The sequence below is a fragment of the Protopterus annectens genome, chromosome 1.part1 (genome assembly GCF_019279795.1).
Source record: "Protopterus annectens isolate FY-2018-M chromosome 1.part1, PAN1.0, whole genome shotgun sequence".
Taxonomy (NCBI): Eukaryota; Metazoa; Chordata; order Ceratodontiformes; family Protopteridae; genus Protopterus; species Protopterus annectens.
Genome location: NC_056726.1, coordinates 1586828373 through 1586844198, shown reverse-complemented (window position 1 = coordinate 1586844198; position 15826 = coordinate 1586828373).

The window sequence follows — 15826 nt, the reverse complement described above, 5'->3', positions numbered from 1 at the left end:
TAACTGAAATACCTAAATGTCACAAGAAACAGAATAAGCAAGCAAACTGCCACAACAATAAGCTTCTATTTAGGCAAACAAGCGAAGTTCTATGCTATATAGTGACCGTGTGTATGTGTCGGCCTGTAAAGTCAGATGTGAGTCCCGGAAATATCCCAGCTTGGAAACTGGAAAAGGTGGCAACCCCAGTAGCGACATGGGCATGGTCACCAGGGTTACCAGCTGTCCCAATGTGCCATGGGCAGTCCCTGATTGGACAGTTGTGTCCCTGCAACAATCAGGAGATTGGAAAATGACCTCAGATCCCCTGCCAAAAATATTCCCGCAATATACATGTAATAGTAGTATAAAACATATAACATTTGTATATGAAACACATACATGGCATAAGAAAATGAATAAGGAACCTAAATGCTTACAGAATAAGCTTATAGTATGGCAAACAAGTGAAGTTCTGTCAACTGCACTTGCCATGGGTATGTGTAGTCCTGCAAATTCCGAAGTTTCCACATAACATGCCCCACTATGGGCATTGGAAAAGGTGCCAACCATAATGGTCACAAGCAGTAGTGAGAGTACATAGCCAGGTAGCTGTGTTGATATAACAACAGTAAGGAATCCCGATACCTTAAACACAGGCAAACATGTGCATAGCAACATATCCCACACCCAGCAACGTCTCTGTCGCATACACTGGATGGCGTATGTTGAAGTGTAATATCCAGAAGCAGAACCCATGCATTCAGATGTAATACACAATAGCCTCATTGTACATGTCAGTCCCACCCATGTACACCTGTGCACCCTAACCTGCTAGCATCCGTGTGCAGCTATACACCCACACACAATGTGCATACCTGAAATGTGGTAAGATGTTTGTGTTAGAGCAATGCCACGCTGGCAAATACGTACCCCACATGTCACCAACCCACCTCAGGTACAGATATGTAAATGGCTGCATGTGAATGTGTCTGCAGAATGTGTACATCGCGCATGTGGTATGTACCCGTCGAAACCATATAGGTTTGCATATGACACGGTGCACATAACTGTACACATGTGGACAAGTCGGGTTGTTGAACCACCGCATCGATGATTAGCTATGCAGTGAAGTCAATCACATATAGCGGAACACGTGCCTACCAAACAGGACGTCCTAACAGGGTGCTACAGGCAAAGAAGGGGAAGGTGGGACATCACATGTGGAGAGTAGCGTTGCCGGATGGCCAAATACACACGGTCAAGGTAAAGGACGGAACAACATGCATATGGCCGGATGGATGTTGTTCAAAAAATATATATAGAAACACATATGAAGTGCCAGTTTAGACTCGAAATACTATATAATGCATTGAATTGTACCGTACAATATGGCAGTAGAACTAAACCTACATGTAATTGGTGAAGCTAAGCTGTAGTGTGATGGAATTCTGATCCTGGCAGTAACCAGTGCAGCAGGTGTATGTCATTCAGCATTAGTCATCTGCTCGGTTAGAGAATAATACATGTATGTACAGGTATATCTGTCATCCTTCCACTGAGGAGGATAGGCTTGTGAGCTCTAACACAGAGTACAGCTGCTCAGCAGAGAGACAAAGGAACCTAGTAGGAAATGGAGTGAGGACCGGATCTGAACAGTGTTGGAACCGTGACAGAGCAGAATTTACCGAAGTACAGTCTAATTGAATATGTGGCTCGCAAGGTTGTGCTATCCTCATGGGAAAACATTTAATAAGCATTACCTGAGCACTGTTGTAGGAATACAACGTTGTGGACTCTAGCGATGTAAATGCCTTGTGACTGACCACATCATTAATGTGTGCAACAGATGATAGTCTACACAATGCTCATACAGCTGTAACATGTATAGAGTAAAACAAATGTCTAAACTTATACTGCATAGTTCTATGCCTCCTGCTGCACAGTAGTAAAATGTTATTAATCTCAGCTTCCTGTGTTATTGACTGTCATTTTGAAAATACGAATGAGTGTTACAGTTTGATTTAAACAACTTAATTGACAGATGTGTACGTTCTAGCATGGGAATAGGTCAAGCCAACCATCACAATGTCCATGTGTACCACATACAAACAGCCAGTAACACGCAGTAGTAGTGCATGAAGGCATACACGACTGTGGGAATAGTACAGGACATATGGCACGTGCCAAGTGCAGATGCATGACACAAACCCCAGGATGGGTGTCCCTGCAAAGAGGAACATGTGCCAACCACACCTCCCACAGATGTACCGGCAATAAAAACACATGGCAAACACACAGAAACACTACTGTCCAACACACAACTGCAACGGAGCCTGGTCAAACACCAACATGAAGCATGCACAAACGGGAACTTGTGTAATGTTTGCCTTAACACACCCCCATAGGCCAAAGAAGAATAGAATGGACATATGCATGTAATGTTGTGAAGGATGTGTGGTAGTCCTCAGTATCACAGTGTTAGGGACACAGATACACTGTCATCAACTGTGACGTATGTGCACTGTACACAGCATACCTGCATGTAATACAGAGGACAATCATGTGCCACAGAAATATACACTGGAGAAAGAGTATAGGGATAGACAATTGTAAATGTGACAAACTATGAATATAGGTTCATACGTCCATAGGTACAGGGTAGGCCATCGTCCCAGGTTCAGCCATAACACTACACCATAGTTAGGATGACTTTGCCAACCTTCTGTGCTTCAGATAAAATACTCATGATATTGCTGTACCTCTGTCAAGCAGTGATAATGATGTAATCCCTGGCCTATACCTGCAATTCTCCATCCAATGGACAACATACCCGTGAACAAGGCTAGGAAGGATCTCTGTCTCACATGTACTGTGATGTAGATCCACAGCATTATGAGTGTCTGGGTGATATATGTGTCACTCAAACACATCCCATTAATGACCGTGACAAGGTAAATGTCACCTGCCCTAGTGGTTCTGAGGGATGCAGATACAGTAGGTGAAGCATACACATGACATATGGGTTGACATGGCCTCGTATGTCAGGCACAGGTCAACACTAAACAGCAGGTATGTGACGTAATGTGGCAGGGGTCCTAGAAGTGGGGCAGCATTAGACAAAATGATGTCATCCTGCATCTGTACAACAATTAACCTATGAGGGCTTCCCAGCTGCTGTAGGTGTATGGCCAGATACAGTCTGAATGGGGCAATGTAGTAAATCCTAGGTGTAACACGTAATGGGTACAAGGAGACAATGACCTAGCCTGATGTAGATGTGAATCCCTGCACAAACAGGTGGGCAATGTAGAAGTCCCACACAACCACGATAGCAACGTGTGTGGAATGAATGGTGACCGACAAACTCTGTCCCCTGATCCCTGGTAATCACCCCTGTGCTGAGTGGACAGCCACCTATATGCTGGACAGGGGTGACCTAGTAGTTCTCCACAGGTATGATGTTGCATTACGTAGCATTTAGCTGTGGGACATGTCCCTGACAGCAGATATGCATATCTGGGAGGCCCTTCGAAGGATATCTGTGTCAGATGTCCGTCCCACTATGGCACCTGTTTTGCAGTCATCTACAAACAATGTTGCCCATAAACCCCTGTGTGTGCCTGTACCGTGGAAATTTAGATGTATGACAGGAGTGGACCCACGGAAGGGCCCCATGGGACACCACTTGCGACAGGCAGTAGGTCTGACATGCTGCCAGCAACTATGACCGTGTGGGTTGTGTCACATAGACAGTTTACAACACATTCTGTGATGTACGTGTTCACATCCCAGCCAATGGGTTTATCAACGATACCTGAGGGGGGTAATGTGATGAAGGCCTTTGCCAGGTCGAGGTAGGCTGTATGGACTGCAACACCCCCATCAATGGCCTCGGTGACTGTCAACCATGCTTTAAAGGCATGAACCGCCCCTGAACAAGACAAACCGTGTTGGATGCAAAGTATGTATGTCCCCTATGCAGTCACATACGAGCCGCAGTATGATCCCTCCCCATGTCTTTGCAGATAGGTCTCCTCATGGTAATGGGACAGTAATAACCAGGCTCAGTGGAGGCATTGGCCCTGTGATGTGGGACTACAGTTGCCATGTGACACAACCTGGGTACCTTACCTGAGGTGAGGCTACAAAGAAATAGCTGTCCTAACTGTGGGTCTAATTCCTCAATGACATAGTGGAGTACACAGTGGGGTCACCAGCTGGTCTCATGGATGCTATGTCCACTACCCTGGAGAGCATGTCCCACCTGTGTGTCACAGAACATTTGGTGACCACAAACCGCTGGTACAGACATCTCCTCATGTGTGGGGGAGGGTGTGGAGATGTCCTTACTGGACTTGTCAGCCTGTATGTTGGCAATGTGTGTATGTTGAGTAAACACCACCTCTTTGTGAACCCAGTCAGAGCATATGTGGGAGTGACCTCACAGGTGTTGAGCATAGCAACTGAAGGTGGTATGATTGTCAGCCAGGTCCATGTAGGTATATCTGTGGAATGTGCCCTGGACCATGGCACGACAGTGTGTAACTCTACACATATGATGACCAAGGGTGTCATACCTCACAAGGTGTCTGCTCCACCTTGTAGTAGCCACCTCCTCGTGTTGTACATCCTGTGTATGGCTGGGGTACACCACACTGGATGCTTGGCATTGGTACAATGAACCACAGTTGGGTAAGTGAATGCCTGGTTCATGCAGTCCTGTAGGTACTGGTAGATGGCAAATGTGATTGATGCAGTGGCTGCAGTACTGTCGACCACTGGCTCAGGGTCCTTAAAGGAGACCACAGTAGTGTGCAGAAATGTGTAGTCTGCCTCTGAGCAAGCAATGTGTATGGTAACTGGCAACACTCACAGCAACGGATGCCAATAGCAGAAGCCAATGTCCAAATAACATAGATTAACTTCTGCATGACAATATGTCTTATCATACATGTATTGACACGTGTGTGCTAATTACAATTGCAAATGGCGGTAAGACTGGCCTAAAGTTCCGTGATGTACACAGTCTGGAGGTGTTGTTCCGATAATAAAGTGGCAATACCTCCCAATCGTGACCTCTGGGTATGAAAGTGGTTGTTAACCTGCAACATTGGATGTACACCATTGGGTTCTGGTGTCGGAAGACATGGTTCCTGTAGCACTACACAGTATGGGTAGTCAAGCAGACATCCGCGACTGCTGAACACACAGCATCAGTGAAACCCACTGCTCACAAGGACACAGTCCGACAAGCTCTACACTTTACATATGCACAGTGGTGTCCATTGTAGGACCCAAAAATTGTGGAAAGAACAGAATGATGTCTTATTTCAATGCGTACCTGAACTCATTGTCGTCACAGGTACACATATGCACCGCAAGCGTGTTTAATGTTGCTGATAGCTGTCCATGTAATGCAGCACAGATGCACAGAAATACCCAGGGTACCGGGTCCATAGAACTGCGTCCACATCACAGTCCCGCACACATGAAGGATGTGTAATGGGTACTGTCGATTGTTGCAGTCAAGGGATTCTGGGTATGTAGACTCTGGGCTCGGTGTTGTTTCGCAGGCAATCCTTTGTCCCGCCCCGTGGGAGGGATGTGTGCGTAGCACCTGCCTTACTCTCCGCTAATAATGCAAACCATCTACCGGAGAATGCAAAATGCAGGTGTGAAATGTGTACAGCCCTATACCAGTGTCCAGTAGGCAATTCACATGGATGGACAAGCGTATGACTAAGATGGCACCCATAACTGCAAACCCGGTGGAATTACACTGCCGTAGTAAGGCATTACACAAGTAATACACATAGGGACTACACTTGACATTCCACATACAACAAACACAGACAACCAGCCGATGAAGTCCAAAGCAAAGACGAGGTACTGTAGACACCGTCAGTGACCACTCAGAGCCCACTAGGAATTAAATGCAGTCACCATAGTTTATTGAAGCTCATTTCGTCTGCTTCATAAGCAGACTTATTCAGAATACATACAATGCAGTCCAACCTACTACATTTAAAACCCTTAATTGGTCAGTAAATTAGATGTGCTAGGTATTACTTACATGCCTTAAAGGCAAACAAGCAAACAAACTTTACTTGGGTTACAGATTCTACACAGTGAGGACATCAGACATTGCTTCGAAAGGTACATTCTTCATAGAAAAATAGAAATATATGTATATATATGAAAGATGAACCAACATAATGTTTTCCAAATGTCTGACTGTGTAAGCTACATATATATGTTCTACGGATTGTGCCAATATATTAAAAGAACTGCAGACACCTAGTAATATAAATGAACCATAATATATACAGATAAACCGTATGATTATGACTAATGTAAAATAGACCAACGAAATGTAAAGATTCACAATGTGGTAATGTAAATATTCATTTAGAAGGTTACTTAAATAAATCAATTCAGACATCCATGTCAAAATACTAACACAAGGCCAGCGAGGTGCTTGCCCTCACATGTACTGGGATGTTGTTCCACAGCATAGTGAGTGTCTGGGTGATGAATCTGTCCCACCAACACGTTCTATTAATGACAGTGTCAAGGTGTATGTCACCTGCCCTTGTGGTTCTGAGGGATCTAACTTCTTTAGGTGAAGCATAGTCATCAGATCTGGGTTCGACATGGCCTTGTATGCCAGGCACAGGTCACCTCTGGGCAAGTGGTATGCAACTGTATACAGCTGGAATTCTTTCAGTTGGTCAGTATAACACATATTCCTGAGACCCTGCATCTGTTTGTCGATGAACTGTTGGTGCCTTTCCAGCTGCTGCAGGTGTCGGGTCAGATACATTCTGAACGGGGCATTGTACCCAATCATAGGTCTAATTAGTGATGAGTACAAGGGGACAATGACCTCTCCTGATCTAGATGTGAATCCCTTCATGATGATGTGGGCAATGTGGAAGGTCTACCTAACTACGTTAGCAACGTGTGTGTCTAACGAACGGTTAACAACAACCCGGGTCCCCAGATCCCTGGTAACTCCCTCTGTGCTCAGTGGATTGCCACCTATATGGTAGCTAGGGGTAACCTTGTTCTTCCCGAAGGGTATGACTATGCATTTCCTGGCATTTAGCTGTAGGCCATGTCTCTGGCACCACTTATCCACATCTGTGAGGCACTCCTGAAGGATATCTGTGTCAGATGTGTGTCTGACTATGGCACCCAGTTTGCAGTCATCTGCAAACATTGTCACCCATAACCCCCCTGTGTTTACTTGTACTTTGGAAACGTAGATGCTGAAAAATAGTGGACCCAGGACTGAGCCCCATGGGACACCACCTGTGACTGGCTGTGAGTATGACATGGCGCCAGCAACTATGACCATGTGTGTTCTGTGACTTAGCCAGTTTGCAACCCATATGGCGATGTATGGATTTACGTTCAAGATGACGGGTTTATCAATGATACCCGAGGGGGGTATTGTGTCGAAGGCCTTTGCCAGGTTGAGGTAGGCTGTATGGACTGCTTTACCCTCATCAATGGCCTTGGTGACTGATCCTACAAAGTCAAACACGTGTAAAAGGCATGATCTGACTTTGACCAAGCTAAACTGGGTTGTATTCAAAGTATGCGAGTCCCCTATGTCTTTATCTATGAGTTCCATTATGATCCTTCTCCATGGCTTTGCAGATAAGGCTTGTCAAGCTAATGGGATGGTAATAACCAGGGTCAGTGGAGGCACCATCTATGTGAAGTGTGACTACAGTCGCCTTGTGCTACTACTCGGGTACATATCCTGAGGTGAGGCTAAGATTAAACAGCTGTCCTAAGTGTGGGTTTAATTCCCCATAGAGTTCATGGAGTACACAGCTGGGACACCATCTGGTCCCATGGATGCTGTGTTGACTGCCTTGGAGACAGCATTTCCCACCTGTGCGTTACAGATGTTCCAGGATCTACATGTCTCTGGTATAGATATCTCTCCATGTGGGGGGGAGGGGGGGAAATGTTAGCACTGAACATGTCAGCCAGTATGCTGGCAATGTGTGTAGGTTCAGTCATCTTCACATCATTGTGAACCCGGTTTGAGCATATCTGGGAGTGTCCTCCCAGGTGTCCAACATAGCTAAAGAAGGACTTATGAATGTCTGTTGAGTCCTTGTTAATTTCTCTGTTGAATTTCCCCTGGATGATTTCATGACAGCTTGTAGTTCTTCACATATAATGAGCAAGGGTGTGTTACCTTACAAGTATTCTGCTTTAACTTGTAGTATCTACCTCCTGTCGTTGTAGAGCTTGTTCATGGCTGGGGTCCACCAGACTGGATGCTTGTCTGTGGTACAAAGAGTCTCAGTTTTGTATGGGATTGCCTGATCCATGCAGTCCTGTAGGTGCTGGTGGAAGGCATATGTACGTGATTCAGCGGTTTGAGTGATGTTCACCACTGGCTCAGGGGCCTTAAAGGAGACCACAGTAGTGTTCAGAAGTGTGAAATCGGCTTTTGAGAAAGGCATATGTATGGTAACCGGCACCACTGTACACATGGAACATCATGGCAATACACCACGGCTGGATGTGGGTAATGCTGGACATACCCACGGCAGACGTGGCGCGTTCCCGAGTCCGATGCCCGAGGGACCACACACATAGCCGGCCTTAGGCATAGGCCAGGTAGGCAGCCGTCTAGGGCGTTGCACTACTCGGGGCACCTTTCCAGACTTTATTTGGTGTAGGTAGACCAGGAGGGGGGTAGCGGGTGATGTGGCGGTGGCAACCTCTGCCTAGGGCACCACTTAACCTAAGGCCACTCTTCCCGTGGGTAATACAGCAGTACCCACACCCAGACGCGGGTCATTGCTAGTATGGCATATCATCTATGGCAAGAAACCATATATTCCCAGACATAATGGCACAGCATAATGCCTGTCCGCCGCCCAAACGCAGACATACGTCACCCGCGGCGGTGTGGACATACTGCGCGAGATGTCCGTTACCAATGTCGACATTGTCTCGCTTTGTGAAACAAACTCCACATAGCGATTCAATACTAAACAGCGACGGAGAACCCGATGTCCCCATGGCTGAGCTGTTCAACCTGTTCCGCCATGTTAAATGTGTGTAGCACAGCGGAACCGGCCCAAACCAAGCAACGGACATGTCTGTGGCTCAGTGAAAGCTGTCACGCAATGGTAAACCCATGTAATATTGCGACACAGGTCATACATACCGAGGGTTAGTAATGGAAATAGGTCCGTTCGACCAGACCGTGTGCAATTAGTATAACAAGATCTACAATGGGTACACCGGCCAATCGGCGCACACGGTTATGAATAATTGGGGGGGGGTGACATGGTATCATAGACACGGACAAAACGTGCCCATGTGACTCATCTAACATTCGTACACGGTCAGGGCAGTTCCGTACACTGGGCGGACAAGACCAAACCCAAAGCACCACAGCAACACCCTGACAATCGAAGGCCTGTATGCGTAGGGGATATAAGCACCTGTCATCTGAACATCCCTGCGGTCACGACATATGCATCCTGGGCCATGAGCGAGGGGGAATAAGGAATGTTTAACATGCAGTACCGCACCTTTCCCAGCAGGAGAATGGATGCCTGTGATGTGCGTGAGTGCGGGGGGGGGATATGTAAATGTACTTAAGTACCATGGGTATGCATATTAATGACACCGAACAGCTAACGTGTAGTGGTCACAGTAACCGGCAAACGTGAATGCAGTCACGTTTGAATTACGACTATAGAACATATAGATGTGAACGTGTACGTAATGCGTCCATGCTGCAAAGACTGTTACATGTATAAAGTTGTAAGTGCGTTCTGCACACGTCCGTCATCCGGATCAGACATATGTTACCGGAATAGTCACAACTAACACAAAACACGTAACCACACAGACCCAGTAAACATATATAAACAGAATACGGATATGCATGTGTGCCTGCATGTAACCCACAATTCGGAAATGCGAGTGTGCGTGTGCGTGTGTGATCCACTGGAAGCAGGGAAGGTTAAGGATGTGTCCTCCACTCATTTACATTCATAATTGTAAAATATATGCTTAAATAGTACTTATTGATTCCATGCTTTGGAATCGTAATGCTACAATTATACACATTGATATAAAATATCCTGATCAACACACTACATTCTAAGGTTTACTCACAACAATTATCAACTATGTTTCAAGATACTGATTGTATTGACCAATATTGTATTTATATTAACACATTGTTGTCGTATTATTGTTTCCATGAAGTAATGTATGCAACACTGATTTGTATATGTCACGTTATAATCAAGACTTGGAGCACTGTCCACTTAACTATGAGCAGGTTTATTGATTATTTGACTTTAAACTGACTCTGAAGGAAGTGTATAAGGGACGACTATGTAATGCATTTCGTACTCCGACGATGCCCCATGTTAGTAGGTGAAAGAGCTCAGTATCTTTTGACTGTGGAGTCTATCGTTTATGTCATTGTCTGTTTTGGCCGATATATGTTCAATAATGTCGTTTATGAAGATGGGCAGGACGCAAGGTTTGCTGTATTTCCGCTTACTGGCACGTGGATATAGATAGGCCAAGTAATACATAATATGGGTAGTCAAGCAGACATCCACGATTGGGGAACATACAGCGGCAGTCAAAACCACTGGCCAGATGGTGACAGTCCAACACGTTCTACACTTTACATATGCACATCGGTGTCCATTGTAGGACTCCAAAAATAGTTCCGTTTGCACCTTCGATCCGTTGTGATCGACCAATCAGAGTGTCAGCCGTGACTACGGCACAGCTAGACATATGCACCACCAGCGTGTTTAAGGTTGATGATACCTGTCCATGAAATACAGGACATATGAACAGAAATCCCCAGATTGTCGTGTCCATAGAAGTGCGTCCACATTCCAGTCCCGCACACATGAAGGATGTGTAATGTGTACCGTGGGGGGTTGCAGCCATGGGATCCTGGGTATGCAAAATGGGGCTCGGTGTTGTTTGTCAGATAATCCGTTGTCCCGCCCCGTGGGAGGGCTGTGGGTATAGCACGTGCCTTAGTCCCCACTAAGGATGCAAAGCATCCACTGGGTAATGCTAAAAGCAGGTGTGAAATGTGTTCAGCCCTACATCAGTGTCCAGTAGGCAATTCCCATGGATGGACAAGTGTACGACCAAGATGGCACCTATAACTGGACACCTGGTGGAATTACACAGCTGCGGTAAGGCATAACACCGGGAATACATATAGGGACTACAGTAGACACTCCCCATACAAAGTCAGACCGCGTCGAAACCGCGCATACAGCACCGATCTGCCAGCAACAACATGAGGATCACTCGCTTCCATACTGCGGAACAAATGGGCGACCTGTGGAACACATACTAATGGCATACTAACAACCTCAACTACGAAGGTCATACGATGTTTCAACACTAGCGTTCCGCATATAATAACATGCTTCAATGAATAAATAGGTATGCATGTTCTGTCTGTTTTATATTGACAATACAGTGGCGATATGTCCTACTGGGCCTTCTGAGGATTACTTAAAGCACTTGCCAACCTGCAGCATTACATCAATACCATTTGGGTTAATCGTGGAAGGAACATGGGTTTCGTAGCACAACATAATATGTGTAGTCAAACACACATCCGATTGGGGAACATACAGCAGCGGTCACAACCACTGGCCAGATGGACACAGCCCAACATGTTCTACATTTTACATATGCACATTTGTGTCCATTGCAGGACCCAAAAATTTCTCCTTAAGTAAGTGTGGCCAGCATACTGCGACCGTGTGAACCAGAAGAGGTGCCAGCCGTGACTATGGCACAGGTAGATATATGCACCACAAGCGTCTTCAAGGGTGATGACAACCGTCCATGAAATGCAGGACATATGAATAGGACTCCCCAGGTTGCTGCGTCCATACACGTGCGTTCACATCCCATTTCCGCACACATGAAGGGTGTGCAAGGGGTACTGTCGAGGGTTGCAGACATGGGATCGTGGGTATGCAAAAATGGGTCTCGGTGTGGATTGGCAGATGATTCGTTGTCCCGCCCCGTGTGCGGGACGTGGCCATGGCATATGCGTTACTCTGCACTAATAATGCCGATCATCCACCGGAAATGCAGAATGCAGCTGTGAAATGTTTACAGCCCTATACTAGTGTCCAGTAGGCAGTTCCCATGGATGGACAAACGTACGCCAAGATGGCACCCATAGCTGCAAACCTGGGGGAATCCCACAGCTGTTGCAAGGCATAACCCAGGAAATACAGATAGGGACTACAGTAGACACCCCCCATAGAAAGCCAGACCGCGGGGCAGATACCGGCGTAAACAGCACTCAATCTGCCAGCACATCAATGGGGATCACACGCTTCCATACAGTGGAACAGATGGGTGACCTGTGTAAACATACCAATGGCACAATCTCAACGTCGGCTGGGAATGACATACGATGGTCAAACTATGGCATTCCCACCAATGAAAGACATCCTTCGGTGAATTAATAGGATTGATGTCAATAGACCATGGCAAACACCCAATGAACAGGAAAGACTTGCTGGCACCCTATGGCCACAAACCATGTCACACATAGGTAGATGGAACAGTCAACTTAAACATTTCGTCCACGACACGTCGCATATGGTATCCAAAGGTTCTTCATAGACATGTATGCGCTATCACCCGTAGGCCCCGTGAGACTTACACATAACATGGAAGTATCCAAGCTTTAAATGTCCACCCTTACACTTCCATTTGTCACTTTCTATGCGAACAATGAACATGTAGCCACAGCATAGAAAGCACAGACGCACTGCTAACGAAACACACACATGTCAACATCACAGAAAGCATACTATGAACACACGTATTACATGATATTGTACTATGAAACACAAACAAACCAGCAACCTGTGGCAAGAATAGTTCGACACAACACAAGTCTTCGTAACATTTAAACAGTTTATTAAAACATGCAACGTTTTCGTTGTTTCCACAACGTCTGCAGAAAAAAGCAAAGTCTAAGAATGTTCACAATCAACAATGTGAGTCTTAACAAGTTTTTAAATATCACATTGTTGATTGTGAACAGTTTAAGAATTTGCTTTTTCAGAAGAAGTTGTGAAAGCAACGGAAACACACACACACACGGAAGGGACGGGAGACGAACCTACGCCTATCTACATGAACTCACTACAGTATGAAGCATTTACAGAACGCGCTACCAAGTTTACTGAACAGAGCGCTGTCAGAGGCATACTTGTAGGCTGGTGACATCACCCGCAAGACAATAGTTGGCAATAGCCAAGGTATGTGTTGCAGAGCGCCTAAAAGCATGTTCATTCGCAGAGGCAGCTGGAAACACACACACACACACACACACACACACACACACACACACACACACACACACACGGGAGACGAACCTACGCCTATCTACATGGACTCACTACAGTATGAAGCATTTACAGAACACGCTACCGAGTTTACTGAACAGAGTGCTGTCAGAGGCATACTTGTAGGCTGGTGACATCACCCGCAAGACAATAGTTGGCAATAGCCAAGGTATGTGTTGGAGCCTAAAAGCATGTTCATTCGCAGAGGCAGCTGGAAACACACACACACACACACACACACACACACACACGGAAGGGACGGGAGACGAACCTACGCCTATCTACATGAACTCACTACAGTATGAAGCATTTACAGAACGCTACCGAGTTTACTGAACAGAGCTGTCAGAGGCATACTTGTAGGCTGGTGACATCACCCGCCAAGACAATAGTTGGCAATAGCCAAGGTATGTGTTGCGGGCGCCTAAAAGCATGTTCATTCGCAGAGGCAGCTGGAAACACACACACACACACACACACACACACACACACACACACACACACACACACGGAAGGGACGGGAGACGAACCTACGCCTATCTACATGAACTCATTACAGTATGAAGCATTTACAGAACGCGCTACCGAGTTTACTGAACAGAGCGCTGTCAGAGGCATACTTGTAGGCTGGTGACATCACCCGCAAGACAATAGTTGGCAATAGCCAAGAATTGTGTTGCGAAGCGCCTAAAAGCATGTTCATTCGCAGAGGCAGCTAGAAACACACACACACACAGACACACACACACACGGAAGGGACGGGAGACGAACCCACGCCTATCTACATGAACACACTACAGTATGAAACATTTACAGAACGCGCTACCGAGTTTACTGAACAGAGCACTGTCAGAGGCATACTTGTAGGCTGGTGACATCACCCGCAAGACAATAGTTGGCAATAGCCAAGATTTGTGTTGCGAAGCACCTAAAAGCATGTTCATTCGCAGAGGCAGCTGGAAACACACACACACACAGACAGACACACACACACACACACACACACACACACACACACACACACACACACGGAAGGGACGGGAGACGAACCTATGCCTATCTACATGAACACACTACAGTATGAAGCATTTACAGAGCAGCTACCGAGTTTACTGAGCAGGCGCTGTCAGGAGGCATACCCCTCGTGGGTGGTATCATTGCAGAGGCAATGCGCCCGATCGGGAGTTAGGTCAGAGTGCGCAGTCATGCAGCCTGTTACCATCCCAAGGTCGCCGTACAGTAACACGTTAGTGCTGCAGTCGGGAATACCGAGTAACTACTGATCAGTACATCACTGCCTACTGGGCATGCTCAGACACTTAGACTCGGCACAGAGCAGACATGCATACACATGGTGCGACGGCATGGGTGGCGGAATGTGGACCGTGTGTGTCCAGCCACACAACAGAAACCTGGCCATGCCACAGACGTGGCCGTTGCGAAGGGGATACAGGCATGCACCCGGGGTATAGCTGCAGTCGGGCGCGGTGTGCACTGTGCTGTGTGTCTATCTACACAGCTGCCTACTGGGCATGCTAAGACACTTAGAGTCGGCACAGAGCAGACATGCATACACATGGTGCGACGGCATGGGTGGCGGAATGTGGACCATCGTGTGTGTCCAGCCACACAACAGCAACTCGGCCATGCCACAGACATGGCCGTTGCAGCGGGGAATATCTAGGTGCAATTAACCATGTGTAGGACTGGCCTACAGTTTGATGCATGCTACAGACAACCTTCCCAAACAAGGGATACCTGCACAGATGTCCTGAGGACACTGGTGAGTGGGCATGCTCTCACAACAGCACCGTATTGGGTGACATGAACCACCCATACATAGACTGGGAACATTACCCATGGCACAACACACTACGCCACCGGTACCAGGTGTTCTCACACCTGGCCACTGTTAAACAGCCATGCACCATACATACTAGGGAGGGATGTCTGACAGTTCTGCCCATCACACATGGTGAGGTTATGCCCCACACAGGATGTACAGCCCTCAATGGTGATGCCAGACCCTATAGTGGATCCACTGGTCATCCACATCCTGTAACCAACACCGGCATGGGGGACCTAAGTGATGACCTCTCCACAACAAACCACACACATCATACGACCGGTGTGGTACCCTACAAGTCCTCCATGCCAGTGTTGAACACAGGCCAGACCGGCAACCACCTAACGAATGCCTTCTCTGAGCACCCACATGCAAGTCTGCAACAGGCTAACATGATAACATCAGGACCTTGTCCACCACAGGTAGGCACATGGTGTGGTGGACCCCAGCCACTGACTACCTGTACATCAACAGTTGGAGCTGATACATGACAGAGCAATGTCAGTACCAGGGAAACCATCTCCCATTCAAAACCCCGGGGGGGCGGGGTCAACCAATTTAAAAAAGGGGGGGGGCCAACCGG